This window comes from Ambystoma mexicanum, chromosome 14 (genome assembly GCF_040938575.1).
Source record: "Ambystoma mexicanum isolate Mex_15411 chromosome 14, UKY_AmexF1_1, whole genome shotgun sequence".
Taxonomy (NCBI): domain Eukaryota; kingdom Metazoa; phylum Chordata; class Amphibia; order Caudata; family Ambystomatidae; genus Ambystoma; species Ambystoma mexicanum.
In genome coordinates, this window is record NC_090940.1 from 318,178,384 (window position 1) to 318,193,807 (window position 15,424).

The following is a 15,424-nucleotide window of genomic DNA, read 5'->3' on the forward strand; positions in this document are numbered from 1 at the left end:
AGGCAGACTTATTTATTCTTGGACTTATTTAATTGTAATGGCATTTCTGTTGAATCATTATCTACAAATTAAACAAGCAAAAAAAAAAGTGAATCCCTCTCTCTACATGTAGGCACCATCCCAGAAATCAGAACTTGTTAAATCATAAAAATTAATGTTGCCGCACATTGCTACACGTGACTAAACCTCAGGGGTACAGTAGGCAACCTGTGGACCAAATGATCACCTTAGGTATGCAGGGTCTGTGGGTTTGAAAAACCTCCCCCCTTGCTAACAAGAAAAATTAGGACAGGGGTCTCAGGGGCCTCCAACCTACGGTTGTCCTGATGTGTCAAGTTTTGACTCACATGGCCCCTCCCATTTGACTATGCTGGCTAGCGATATTGGAATTTGTGGTCCAAAACATTTGGCTAGTTGGGAGTTTTAGGCTGGAATATATGGGAAACCACTGCTCACAGTGGCTGAATGACCACATGTAGAAATATACAGTATGGTGCAACCTCAGCCCCGCCTCCCCACACCATGTCTCCCGGTCCTTAAATCTGCTACACAGCAAAGTGAAAAACCACACACCAACTGTCCAGTCCACAATACACACTGTGTGGCCACAGTAGCAGAACAGGGATGTTGCTTATCAGGATGAGTGCAACCATGGACACATATCTGTTTGCGCTCCTAAATTCAGTAGGACTAATGAGTAACGTCATGCGGTACACACCACCAGCGGTAATGATCGTTCTGAAAATTAGAAAGAAGGGCAGGGCATGCATAAAAAAGGGAAAATGCTTGTGTTAGTATATGACGCCGCTGTATACTGTTGTGACAGGGTATGATGATGCTCTGTACTGTTGTAACAGCGTCCTTGATCCTGTCAAGAGGGGTTGGGGACCGCTCTTACCCTGGGGTTGCAGGCCTCCCTACCAGATGCAAGGTCTAATAGTTGGGAGGGCCCCAGTCTCTGTCACTGCTACCTGGGCCTGCATGGCTGAAATGAGTACCACTGTTTCGTGTACCATACGTATATTACACAATGCTGGCCAGTTTCCTTAAGTTTGTCCCTTAAAACTACATCCCCCAAAGGTGTGACAGAGGAGGAGAGAGAGAGAGAGCAAGCAACCCAACAGGGAGAGAAGCTTTCCACCAGAAGTTCACTGTCTACATAGCCCTGGTTCTCTCTAGGCTGGACTACTGCAACAGCCTCTTTCTCATTCTGCCTTCCTCTACTCTCCATCATCTGCAACTAATCCAGAACAGGACTGCAAGACTTATCCTTGGCCTCAAGCCCAGGGATTATATCTCTCCAGCCCTGAAATCTCTCCACTGGCTCCCGGTGGCTGTAAGGATCAAGTTCAAGACCCTTTGCATTGTCCACAAGGCTTTCTGGGGCCAGAGCCCGCACTACTCCAAGGCTCTCTTCCAAAATACCTTCGTTCTCGAGGCCTTCGCTCAGCCACCTCCAACTCTCTAAGGGTTAGACGCTTCTCCAGCCAGAGAATAGGGGGTAGATCCCTCTCCTCTGCTGGTGCCTCCCTCTGGAATGGCCTCCCTGCCCCTTCAAACTTGAGCCGGATCATCTGAAGTTTCGGAAGCAGCTCAAAACTTTCATTTTCTCCTCTGCTTTCTCTCTCTCTCCCTCCCCTGCTGACCTACCTGTCTGCTGTACCGACCGGTTGCTTGGATACCCTCTGAGGCTCTCTGAGTCCAGGTTCTTTCTTGATCGGTCACCCTTGCACTGTCTCCGTGCCTAACATGCACTTAGGGGCTGTAACTGTAACCCTGCAGCCCCTTGTTCACCTTGCACTACCCATAGCCGCGCTGCCCTGGCTGCACTTACTCAGAGCATTGCAGCCCTGTTTTCCCTCCCCTCTCCCTTGCAGTTCCCCCCACCCTTTCCTCTTGCACCTCTCATTCTCGCAATGACACAAGGCCTAGTGAGATTGTTTGTCTCGTCCTTCCTCTATCTTTCCTCCCTTGTCTTGTGGCGCATAGAAACACTTGTGTACAGGCGCATTATAAATGACTTTTATCCTATCATTTTATCACAGATGCCCAGAAAAATATACAATGCCGCAGTAAGAAATGGCTAGACTGGCAGCACCCAAATGCCAATCTAGCCAGGTAATTACACTTAGCAGGACTGCTTTATCAGAAATTCCCAGTTAAAAGAAATTCATACCAAACTGAATTAAAACATGTAAAGGAGATAGATGCCCCCACACTAATAAGTTTGCCCCTCCCCACCACCCGTGAAGTTAGTGCCTCTCCCAACATTTGAAGGATCAGCCCCCCGAAATGTAGGTTTTGTTGTGCCCCTGTACCCAAGCACACACACCATTCACCATATACACACCCAGTCATCCATACATTTAAGTGTGCACCCTTTCACCATACAGGCACACCCAGGCAGCCACCCGTACATTTAAGTGTGCACCCTTTCACTATACAGGCACACCCATGCAACCACCCATGCATTTCTGTGCACCCTTTCACTGTACACTCACACAGGCAGCCACCTATACATTTAAGTATGCACCCTTTCACCATACACTCACACACGCACACGTCATGGGATTGAGGGGAGCCCTATTACTTCAAAAAGAAATTGGGGCTCATTACAGGTCGGGCGGTAACCGTGCCAGTGCTACCGGCGGGTTGCCGCCAGACCCGTGAAAAATTACCGACACCTGACTTCCCGGTGCCACCAGGCTCTTCTAAGTCCAGCGGGCGGGAAGTCAGGTGCCGGTAATTTCGGTAATCCCCATTCCTGTTGAGTCCCATAGGACTCCATGGGTTTGGGGATACAGAAGCACCAGCACCGTTGTTAACGGTGCCGGTGCCTCCGTGACGGGTCTGCCTACCGTGGCTGCTGTGCCCGGCAGGGTCAGACCTGTCGGGCACAGCGGCCCCAGCAGGTAGACCTGTAATATGCCCGTCCGGAAACAAAGGTGCCGGTAAGATTACCAGCACTGTTGTTTCCGGGCCGGCATGGTCAGAATGAGCCCCATTGTTTCTTTTTGAAGTCACTCTAACTTCATTAAGAAATTATTCAGTTAAGGACCAAACCATAACGGAAATAATTTCTTTATGAAGGCAGAGTGACTTCAAAAATAATCTATTTATTTTTTTAAGTCATAGGGCTCCCCTGACCCCATGACATGGAGCCCTCCAGCCTAGGGTCTTCCATGTCATGGGTTGGGGGGAGCCCTCAGCCTTCGAAAAGAAAGTTTATTTTTGTAGTCGCTCTGCCTTCATGAAGAAATGATTTCTGTTACAGAAATAATTTCTTTTTTTAATGCAGAGTGAATTCAAAACGAAACCCTTTTTTTGTTGAGACAAAAAAATCTTTTTTCCCAAGTGGGGCCCCCTCCCAGGACATGTGCTGGTGGGCCCCCCCGCACTGAGGGGGCTGCAGGGTCCCCTGTTACGCCAGAGAATATCAGGCTGGCGCCTCTGTCAGTTTCAAGTAGCCCACAAGGAAGACATCACAGCAGGGCCACTGAGGCCCTGAGACTGGCCCTCACGCAAGGAATGGCGCCTGGCCTGATAGAAAGTGGCAGAGTGGGCTCAACACTGCCCCCAGGGTTAATAGTAGGCCATTATATACCGGTGGTAGTCACCACTGAACCACCTTTTGGTTCTTCCCTGTAATTAAAGATGCACTTATTTTGTCTGTTTGTTTTTTTTCTTTTTTTTACAATAAGACAGATTCCATTCCTAAGTACCACGGACCGTTTTGTTGCCCAATCGTCCATTAACTCTACTGTTTGTAGATGGGAAAAGAACATGATCTAAATAAAACATATCGGTATTGGTCATCTTTTTAGGCTAATAAAAAAAGGCAGAAGAGGCGAGATGTTAGGTGCCCATTCAGACCACTTCACTACCAATGCCGTGGCTTTGCAGCCCACGGAAGTGTAGATAAGCTTAGTCACAGCCCAAATGCAAACCATAGAATATGTAGCCCTTAGTCAAAAGAAAGAGTCAAACAATTGCCACAAATGCGTTTTTGTAGCCCCTATATCATTGTATGGGTTCAGAATGCAATTTTCAGTTTTATTGGCCAGGAAAATAGGAAAACATGTCTCCCTGGCACTGCAGAGGTTAAGTTCTCAGCTCTTTAGTTCCTAATGTGATGTCATGCTGAGTGCTTATTGGTTCGTTGGCCATTAACTGTGGTGTAGATACTTCACTGTAAATTGCAGTATCATGTCCCCTAGGATACTATTACTTAGTGACTGGGTGACTGACAGTGGACTGCTCCAATCACTGAGAGGACAGCTGACTGGGTAGGAAATCTGGGGCTTTCTGTGGGGAGAATGAGGCGACTGATACAGAGGTAGACCTAGTTTTAGGAGAGTGGCAATATAAACAGAGTCCTTGACATAGAGGAGTCCCACTTAGGATTTCCTCATATTCTCTCCTTGCCCTTGGACGGAATCTAATCACATAATGACAGGAAAGCTGAAATTGTGCGGGTCATTGCAGAATGTTCCAGGTCCGTTGGGAGGGGCAAACACATGTGAGTAGGCATTGACACGACGCGCAGGAAAGCAACAGACATCATGCTTCATGACAGAACCATTGACTGAGAGAGGATTTGACAATAGTTCCTACGAAGGGAGTAGAGAATAGAAGATAAGAAGGGTGTATACTTTGTACCCCAAGGTTACCCTTTAGCCTTTACACATACAATCCTGAAGGGAAACAATGCAGGGAAAGCAGGAGCTGTGGGAAAGATGGGCTCGGATCAATGGATACAGAGACTGTCTTGACAGGTGCCCTTATGTCAAAATATAGGCATTTGCCTCCGAGACAACAGCTTCTGAGAGTGCATAGAACTCTCTAGTGACCTTGCCTGACCAGGAAAGGGAGTATATGTTTCATACATTAAGTAGAAAAAGAAGGTCAGGCGCGCACTCTGGTTCCAAGTCATTTAATCCTGATGTAAGTAATAACAGGGTTGAATCCCAACACAGTTCAAAAAATAATAACAGGGCTGAATCCCAGATGCAAATAGTCCCAACAATGTTAAAAAATTACCAGGGTTAAATCCCAACTGCTACAGTTCCAAAGCACAATAGTTAGTTCTACTCCTCCAAGTACTTTCAAGTCTCAAACTCTCATCAGGCAGGCTGTGTTAGCTGTGTTCCTTTTCAGGTGTTGCTAATTACTTTTTTCAATTTCAGTCTCAAAGGATTCTGGTTATTGTAGTGATGGCACAAGTGTTTCATTCAGGAGACCAGGAACCAACTCCCCTCCAAACACAAATCTTACCCACAATTGGGGGAGGGGGGAAAACCATGAATATGCAGCCTCTGGAGCCCGGGTCTCCTGTAACATTAAGTAGAAAAAGAAGGTCAGGCGCGCACTCTGGTTCCAAGTCATTTAATCCTGATGTAAGTAATAACAGGGTTGAATCCCAACACAGTTCAAAAACCCTGTTATTACTTACATCAGGATTAAATGACTTGGAACCAGAGTGCGCGCCTGACCTTCTTTTTCTACTTAATGTTACAGGAGACCCGGGCTCCAGAGGCAGCAGCACCGGGGCTATTATGGGTGAAACGAATATTGGGTGACATGAATGTAAGCACCCGACAACTCGAAGAAGTTTTAAACACATTTCAGATAAGTGGCTACAAAATAGAGGACTTGGAAACAGCCAAGAAAAGAGAAGCCACTAAAACAAGGGACAAAACAAGCAATCCTGTCCCTAAACGTGAACTACCGGCATTGGTATATGTGTCAAAATTGTCCATACAGAGTACTGAAAATTAAAAGATCTATATTGAAAAATTTAGATCTTTTCACTAAGGACAACACATTGAAAGACCTCTCCAAAGATTACAGGTATTTGAATACCAATGGAGTAGTAATTTGAAGGACTTCCTGGTTAGAGCTGATACAGAGCCCAATGTGAGTTAAGAAAGCAGGTGACCAACAGGTACTCACCCCTGTGTTAATTGTAATAATATAGGTAAAGGGAATCTGGCTTCCCACCTGAGAACGGGTAGAAAGTAGTTTATGAAACATTTCGCAACTTGTGACTCTACAAGCAGTCAGGCTAAAAAAAAAAAAAAACTTTTTTTTTAAACAAAAATCGGTATTTGTTGCCACTAAATCTGTAGGCAGTAGGACTGCTTAAAAAGCGGTATCCTACCGCCTAAATCGATAGGGTTGGCAAGTATGATGTTTTCATCCGGGTGAGCGTATAGCAACAATGGACTGGGTTGCCTTATAGGTGGCCAGCGTTGGGAGGTCAAGGAGCCTTAAGATAATATGTCAGATCCCAGATGATTGCTGCAGGTGCCAGCTGGATGGTGGTCACAGGTATAGTAGCTGCCTTACAAACCTGGTCCCATAGAGGCAGGCAAGATTCTGCCTTTCTTCAAGACTCTGGGGTCATTCAGGTTCGGATAGTGACAGGAGGGGCAGTACCAAGGTTGGAGCAGTTTACACTCCTCATGAGTTAACACGCCAATGATCTGTGAATAAACGTTGTACATTTGGCCGGCAGTTGTGTGTAATCCTTACTGGATTTTTGCTTGAAATTAATAAAAAAATGTAAAAAAATACATGGTTGACACCCTAACTCCTCCTCCGTTGTCCGGGGATAGCTTCACCGGTCGGTAGCAGTGGTATCAGGTAATATTATCCCCATATATATGGTCACCGTAAATAATATCGCCGGGAAAAGGTCACAGCAATATTATATGGGTGACCATATATATGGGGACAGGAGCAAAACATTTTTTTTAAAAAAATAAATAAATAAAAGAACAAATAAAGTTTGGGGGTTGCGGGGGTGTCCCCCGCATGTTCCATGCAATAATGTTGCCACAAAAAACGGCCATTTTTCTGCAATATTTTTGCTTGGCGAGATTTTTGTGGCGACATTATTACATGGAACCTTAGCAGTTAGTCAAAAAACAGTTTGGGTCCTCTTGCCTGTATAATCAGTAGTCGTAGAGAGTGTTTACCTTGCATATGAGTCCGCTGTGTTCCACTTGGGCGAAGGAAGGGAGCTAACCGCCCTCAGAAGCTACTTGATCTCCTGTTATGCAGGTGGCACCAGGGCTCGGGGGATGCATGTCCTGAGTTCCCGCTGTAGGGGTTATGGTGTGAAAAGAGTTGCACATATCTCAATAAAGCACTTTTGTTTTGAATTGTGATTTTTAAAACGTGAGACGCTGTTTATAGATGGGAAAAAAACGGCATTAGTCATCAACGCATTTAAAAGAGCAATTTATTTGATGCTGGGACGGACCACGTGAAGCACACAAGCACAGACATACGGTATGCCCCTCGGCTACCAAGCCATGAGACTAATTGCTTCCAGAAATGAATGCAACTTAAAATAGAGGCAATAACAGTTAATTATTAGTTTTCTATTTTTGTTTTAATCCATACCTGCCAATCAAACATTGATTAGGCCATAAAAATTCAACACCCAGGCTGGCTTGTTTTCAAAGACAAGCACTCAAACTCTAAGGTACAGTACAAATGCTATGAACATGACGTTCTTACAAGCGTACTTAAAGGAGGGCAAGCTCAGCACGTTAGCATATGCAGGGCTGGCCTTACAGCAGGGCCACCCCGGTGACTGGCGACCGCCCGGGGCCATTAGCCTCCCATCACGCTAGCTCGGGGGAGTCTTTCAAGAGCTCCCCTGAGCTGGCGTGGTGGGGAAAGGCACGACAGGCGCCCTATTGAAATTAAATGCGCCTGCTCTTGTGCTGGTGTCGGGATTTCCAGCGCGGGAGCAGGGTGCATTTAATAATAGGGTGCTGATGCTTTCACCTCGGCACTCTATTGAGGTGATGACCTCCCTGCTCCAGCGCGACAGCGGGGTGGTTTTGAATCTATGTCATTACTGCAACCCCCATTAATGCGACCTCGAAAATGATGACTTTATTTGTTTATTTTGACTCCTTTTACACCACAAATATATGCAGGGGGAGACCACCCGCAGCCCCCTCTACTTGTATTATATACCATACCCCCATCCCACATATATATGTGGAATAAAAGGGGTTGGAACAAAAGGCTATTTTTGGCATTCACAGTTCTAGGGGCGCAGTAATGGTATTATTCTGGTGGTTTTCATTAGAATAGGGTGCTGATGCTTTTGCATCAGCACCCTATTCCAGTGATTAACTCCCTGCTCCGGGACAGGAGCAGGGAGTTAGAAATAAATTGGGGTACCCTCCCCCTCCCCCCGGCATTGACCAGGGGTGGCTGGGAGGGTTGGGAGCGGGCCACATTTTGTTTTCACTGCTCTGGGTGTTGCCGCAGCTAAGGTATGCACTGAGCATACGTCAAAACATTGTTCATAGCAGTGCAGTTTTCATCTTTCGTAATACTGGACTGAGTGAAAAGATACTGTTTGTTTCCCTTTAGGCCGATTGGCAAACAGGGGAAAAAAGATGGAGCACGCTGAGGCAGAGCTCATATCATGGCAAGTGGAGTATCGTGTGTTGGCTGATTTTACAAATGCAGATGACAAGCATTGTAGATAATAACTGGTCTGTCTCTTCCGGAGTCTCCTTTAAATCTGATTCCCTATATGTGCTTTGTGCTCAAAATCAACTTGGAATGACACTAATATCAGTTCTATCAGAATTCCAAACAGTGGTCTGCAGGGTGCACACGGTTCTGTGGAGCAGGTACAACAAACCACTGAATCACATGCCTGCAGTGATTGCTTGAATAACCTGTGCCCTATGCAATGCACAGATAATGCACATGCAGAGAACTGCATTGGCAGCGGCCCGTGCCACCGCCCCCCTCCGCTGTTCAATTCACTGGATGGTGCATGGTGATGAAGGCACACCGTTGGATGGTCGTCATGGTCCCTAACGGGGCAAGGAAAGGAGAGATGGCTTCTAAAACTACAAACCATAAACTTAAGAAATTTTGGACATGAAAGGGGAGATTGTAAAATAAGAGCTAGCATGAGAAGAACAAAGCACAGGAAAGCCAGACTTGGATTCGGAAAAAAGGTGAGGAGGGATTGGGTTTGAATGGATGAGAGATGGATGTTGTATACTTAGTGAAAGAACATTGTTAACATGTCAAACTTGTCTCGGGAGGATAGCTCAGCAGCAATGTGCTCGACTTGGAAGCAAGATGCCGAGCAACACAGGTTTGATTCTCGGTCCGCCCTTAGAAACCTCTCGGCAATAAGTGTGTTATAAATAACCTATCATATTATATCATATCGAGGGCTGAGTTATTCACGAGAATGTCTAATTCTTGCACTGTACCCCAAACTACTTCTCTGGTCATGCCAATAGCTGCTCAGTATGCCAAGGAGTGGGATCAGGCATACTTTTTCTCTTAAAACATTGCATCATCCCGCTCCCCAGATGATAATTTCAGTTACATTGTTTACTGTTCAGTGCAGTGATACTGTGTGGCTCTGTGTTTACTTTTTACCAGAATATAGTGTCAGCAGAACCATGTCAGTTTCCCAGTAATCACTCTATTCTTGTTAGAAGGAAACAGTTGCTGCACAGTGGCAGCAAAGATTCAACCTAAGAAGGAAATCCAGTCTTAATGATCATTTAGGATCTAATTGGCATATTCACATCTAGACTACTGCTGTTCACCAAGATGCGGCAGATGATTACTTCCATGTTTTGAAAGAAAAATAATGCGTGAAGCCATTCCTTTACAGTGAGACACCTTGATCAAGGATCGCTTTGGCATATTCCTCATAATTGGTATAATTTAATCTAATTGCTATCATGATGTTTTCAATGCCCGCATCGGGTCGGGCAGGTGAAGTCACTCATCACCCCATTCACAAGTAAATTACTTCTTGTATGCATGCACGGCTCTCCCGTTCATCTTTATGACCTCCACCTCCCATCTGTTCAATTCTCAGGTCATTGCGCTGCTATTGAAGGATTCTGCTCATGGGAAACATCCACGGTAGGAGGTAGGTTTCTGGCTGCGTTACGACAAATCTTCTCCAAGTATTAGTCTGATAATGGACTCGGTGCACTAGATTGTAATCCTAGACTCAAACAGTGCAATTTTTTAAGGCATTTTTTGAGTGTTAGACCCAGCCGAGCACTCTGTTGCTTTTTGAAGCTTGGTTTGCGTTAAATAAAAATCCAAAATAAAATAAATAATAAACAATAAACCTGATGAAGAAATTCATAGGAGACAAATGAATCAACATACTGGGCTTTACATGGCACAAGCCTCACTGTACAACAAGGGGTACAGAAACAGGACACGATGACAGGTATAAGATTAGAAGGTCCACCTGAAAGGTCATGGAGAGAGTGGCTACAGAGTGTTACAGGCAAGGCATACATTGGAATCGGCTGAAATGACGGAATCCAATTTACCTACCCCACCAAAAGGCCTAAAATACATGCCACCAAAAGTTCAAACTACAAAAAGTTCGAACCTTTTGTTCTATGTATGTTTCGGTGGGGTAGGTAAAAAAGAAAAACAAAGGCTGCGGGGGCTGCAGCGATGTCCCCCGCAACACCCCGCATACCATCATTTACAGTATAGTGAGCGGGAGTTGTGGGGGACACCCCTGCAGCTGACCCCCCCCAAAAAAGGCTGAGGGGGTATCCCCCGCAACACCAACGCCCAGCTCACTATTCTTTACAGTATAGTGAGCGGGTTTTCGGGGCACAACCCCGCTGCTGCCTGACAAAAAAAAAGAACAAAAAAAAAGGACCCCGCGGCGCCGGTTCCCGATCACGGAAGTGAAAGAGAACAAGTGTTGCAGGGAGACCACGCTTCGAGGTGAAGGGTAAGTAGGGGATGGGGGTGTGGGCGAGGGTGTGGTTGTGGGCAGGGGTTAGGTTTTGGGGTTGTTTTACAACGAATGTAGCATGGGAAATGTACGAACATTTATGTATATCGCACATTTCTCATGCAGTCCTTTCTGTCGCTGACCTTTCTGCCACAGTAAAACAACCCTAATCTCATACACTTTAGGGACGGAGCAGCCGACACAGTTTTAATTTGTTGGCAAATTGTCAGCTGTGCTCCCGTTGGAGCTATACTCTACTAGTTCTTGCATTATGAGACCTTTCTAACTGCACTGTTGGGTTCTATGAATCTTTCCCGCATTTATTTTGCCGATTGGCAACTTTGTCGAATTTCTTTTGGCTGGTTCTGCTGATTTTTTCCACGAACAGCCATGGGAGGCACCCTGCAACCACCCCTTCCACCTCTACCCCCACTAACATACCTTACACCAACTTAACTTCTACCTGCTAGTGGCAACAGAAAACAGCAAAATAAATATGACTAAAACATATTTGGCAAAGTTGCCATTTGACAAAAGTGACGTATACCCACCGTTGAGTTCCTTGATCTGATAAGCGATACCCCCCTCCCTTGCCTTCTTCTCCTACACGTGTGGATGCAAAGTGCGTTTCCTAGTAACCCCCAGATGAACCCCAAAAGAGGCAAGTCATTAAGTCGCCCCTCCCACATTTTTCCTGCCTTTCCTATGCCAACCATTACTGGCTTTAGAATGCAAATGCAGATTCAGTTTGTCCTGGGTTTGTTTCCAGAAGTCTGCACCTCTTATAATAGTCACTCACTTAGACGGTCAATATATTTTAGTTTGGATATAATCAGCAGAGGATATCCACCAAACACTAAAGACCTTACTGTATTTGGGTGTCCAATAGATAACAAAATAAGTGTCCAGTTGTTATGCTAAAATACAGCCTGATGGGGAAAGATGGACAAGCTGAAGACCGAAAAATGTTATTGCAGGTGTGTGAAAGAGGAGGGGGTCAATGTGAAGATTTCATGGGGTCTTGGAGCCTGTCCCTTACATTAGCACGCAACAGACGCAGGTGGATATCATTGGGGACCCACGCGGAAATGCACACTCCAGTGAGGGCTCACAACCTTTTTTCCCAGGCCGCCATACAGCGCAAGCCTATTGAAAACACAGGCAGACCTCACAATGTTCCAGGACTGTGGAACCTAACACCCATCACTATTCTTTTAAAAAAATGGTATAGTTTATTATAAACCTTTCATTTATTGGAACTAGAGGATTGCATAATTCAACTCTTTGTCTCTTTCTGGCTATGTTTTTCGCCTATCTTGTGTTAGTGTGTCTATCGTTAGACCATTTCTAGCAGCTCTATTAGCTAGTTCTAGAACGTTCTGCAAAAATTGGACAAATGTAAATAGAAGTTTGTTTTCTTGTCCGTTCATGATGAGTGTCCATCGTGTTTCAGCATCCATTTTCTTCGATTAGATGTTGAAATGTGAGCCAAACGTCAATCTCTTTTCCGTGAGTTCGGGACATATCATCAGTCGCTGGAATATTGTTTCCAGTGTCTCCTGGTTTTTACAGTAGCAGCAATGTCGCTCAGAGGCCGCTGTTGTTTGGGACAAGGCTAAATAGTCTCTAGTAGGCAAAATGTTTAGTCTCATCTTCATGTACGTTGCATGGATGATTGGATCAGGAAAAGATGTTAGGTATTTTGGTGTCTCATTGATGGCACGTATGTCAATCGGACATTGTAAGTTCCTTGAATATGTTGTTTTGATGGTACAGGTCTGTACTCTCTCCTAGCATACAATTAATAAAATAAATCAAGACCCTTCACTTTAAGGTCACTTTCTTTGCACTGCTTAAGATAGATACACTAGCTGCACCAACTAGTATTCGACCTTAGGACCACCCTTTACAGCCCACCCCTTTTTCCACGCTCACATTCCCCCTTAGCACTGTTACATGTTCACTGCTAACTGTAAATGTAACTACTCCCAACTACACTAAATGTTATGCCTGTAATAAATGCTATGTTGTACGGACTGTCCTCTGGAAACCCTCTTATGCTTTGCAGTGACCTCTACCGATGTCGAGCGCTCCATTGCTTCCCAATTCCAGGGACCCGAACAATAAACTGCCCAAACAAAGAAACACATACATAGATACATTGAAATAAATGCAGTGTGACAAGGCCAGTACCCTGGCCTTGTCAAGAGGGGATAGGAACCCCTCTCAGCTGGAATTGGGAGGCCTACCAGGGAGAAATCCAGAGCCAGTCCTCTCTCTAAGGTTAGTGGAAACTAGAGGTTCTCAATTCCTGCCCACCCCCCTTTTGTGCCAGTATGTTCTTGCACAGTACAAGCTTGTCTAAAGCCATGACTTCAAAACAGAATTCTCTCAAAGGAAAAGGAAGAGAGAGAGAGGTCATGGCAGAGGAACTGTTTGCTCCACAGCAGCAACTCCAAACAGCCTTTGGCTGCGAACAAAACCGTATACCACCAGGGACTGAATAAGAGGCCACAGACCCTCCCTCCCACAGGCTCTTCTTACCTAAGGCGACCTGGACTAAGACCCACGAACATGGACGCTGCACTGTTCGGGCAGCCATTGCTCTTCTACTGTGGAACTTTGGGGTGCAAAAGGCGGGGCTATGCCCATTATTTACCATCTTTACTGTACATACTGTACATAACCCCTCCCAGGTGGGGAGGACAAGGTCAGATTGGGCAGGGAAAGTGGACCAATGGAAGCAAGAGGAGGAGCATAAAAAGAAAGGCAGGAAGTTGTGGGGTTTGCGGGTGAAGTCAGAGGCAGAGGAGGGGACAGATCAAGAAACCAGCGGGAGGAAGGAAGGAGCAGCAAAGCGTTGAGGTGATTTATTGTGAAGTTGAGGCATCGGTTAGTGAGTGCAAGTGGTACTGCGTCAGAGTGTGCATGAAATTGTGGGTATACAGTTCTTTTGCCGTGGGATTTTTCGTCGCAGGACTTTTCATCGCTGTTTTTGTATCGAAAAAAAATCATCAGTTTTTTGTTTGGGGGGGGGGTTAAAAATTAAAGAAATATTTGTGGGTGAAAGGGAATAATTTAAAAAAGGGGGTTTGGGGGGGTAACCCCCCCCCCAAAAAAAAGTGTTTATTTCGTTAAAAAAACGGCGATGAAAAGTCCTGCGACGAAAAATCCTGCGGCAAAATAACATAGAACCAGATGGTGGCAGGTGTGCCTATGAGTAGGAGAGCAGAGAGTTAATGTGAAGTGATTGTATGAGTGAAAGCAAGGTTGACTGAGTAGGAGAATGACGTGTTCGTTGTATTGTGGAGGAAGAAGTTGTAGTGTGGGAGTTGAAGTGTGGAGGAGGGAAATGTAGGGTAGAAGAGGTAGTTGTAGTGAGGAGGAGGGAGTTGTAGTTTGGAAGAGGTATTTGAAGTTTGGAGGAGGGAGTGGTAGCATCAAAGGGTGGATGCGAGGCTTAAAACGAGTGTGGCCTATAAGAAGGGATAGACGAGGAAGACTTAGGCAGCAGACAGAATAAGGTGGGTGGAGTTGGCAGAGAAGAGTAGTGAGGAAATACCATCAAAAAATGAGAGGGAGGGGAGAAGGTGGGCGTGAAAGGAAAGAGACGGAATTGGGCAAAGTGTTTGTGCGGCACATTCCAGTAACGCCTCTAGAAAACTAGCGCCTAGATGTGTAGGGAGAGTTAAGAAGTCCCAGAGTGAGTTCAGCCAGTTAGAGAAGGCAAACCGCCTTTAAGGTATCCACCCCTAACACAAGAAAGAACCTAAACAGTAGGGTGGACTCTGCTGTATATACTTACCTGTGGTGTAAAGGCGCATGCGTTAGGGAGAAAGGTGCCTTTGAGACGAGAGAGAGCGGAACAGCCAGAGGCCCCTTCAAAAACTCAATAAAAACCGTCGAGCCATCTCTGAGCCAGGGAGTGGTTCTTGTGCCGTCTATGACCGCAGACAGACCCATATGATCAGGACAAGCCCAAAGAACATAAACACCGGCCTCAGGGATTTACATGCATGCATTTACAAACATTTACATTAAGTATACTTTTAATTTTCTAATGCGGGAATTGAAAGAGGAGGGGGAACTGGTGCAGGCTATAGAGGAACCTTCCTTGGCAGCAACCACTTTAGATAAGCTGGGTGAGGAACAGACTGAACAAAGAGGTGTTTCGCTCCTTCTGAACTGCTTGTGAATGGTGCAGCAAGTTTGAGAGCCATGGGCAGCTCGTTACGGAGTCTTGAGTTTGGTTTAAGTTTAAGAGACTTGTTTATGTATCCTCCCTTTTCAGCATTACTTGATTTCGAGAAGTGCCAAGGCTTGACTCCTGGTTATTTTGGTCAAGCATGAGCAGGTGAGTTTGTTGGCCAAATCTGGTATCCTTGGAGTGGCAGCCATATAGGGCATAGGAGGGGAGGTCTGCAGGCTTGGAAAGCACCAGTGCATTTCAGACAGGTTTGGAGAGATGTGGTCAGACCTCCCATACACTAGGACCAGTTAGGTGGTTGCATTGAAGACTGTCTTTAGGTGGGCTTACGATTTGCCAAATAGCTTTGAGCAGGGCTTTCCGATACCGATATTGGAGAGAGAAGGGCCTGGAACAGATTGTATTGTTTGAGGCAGAGAGGAAAGCTTTGACCT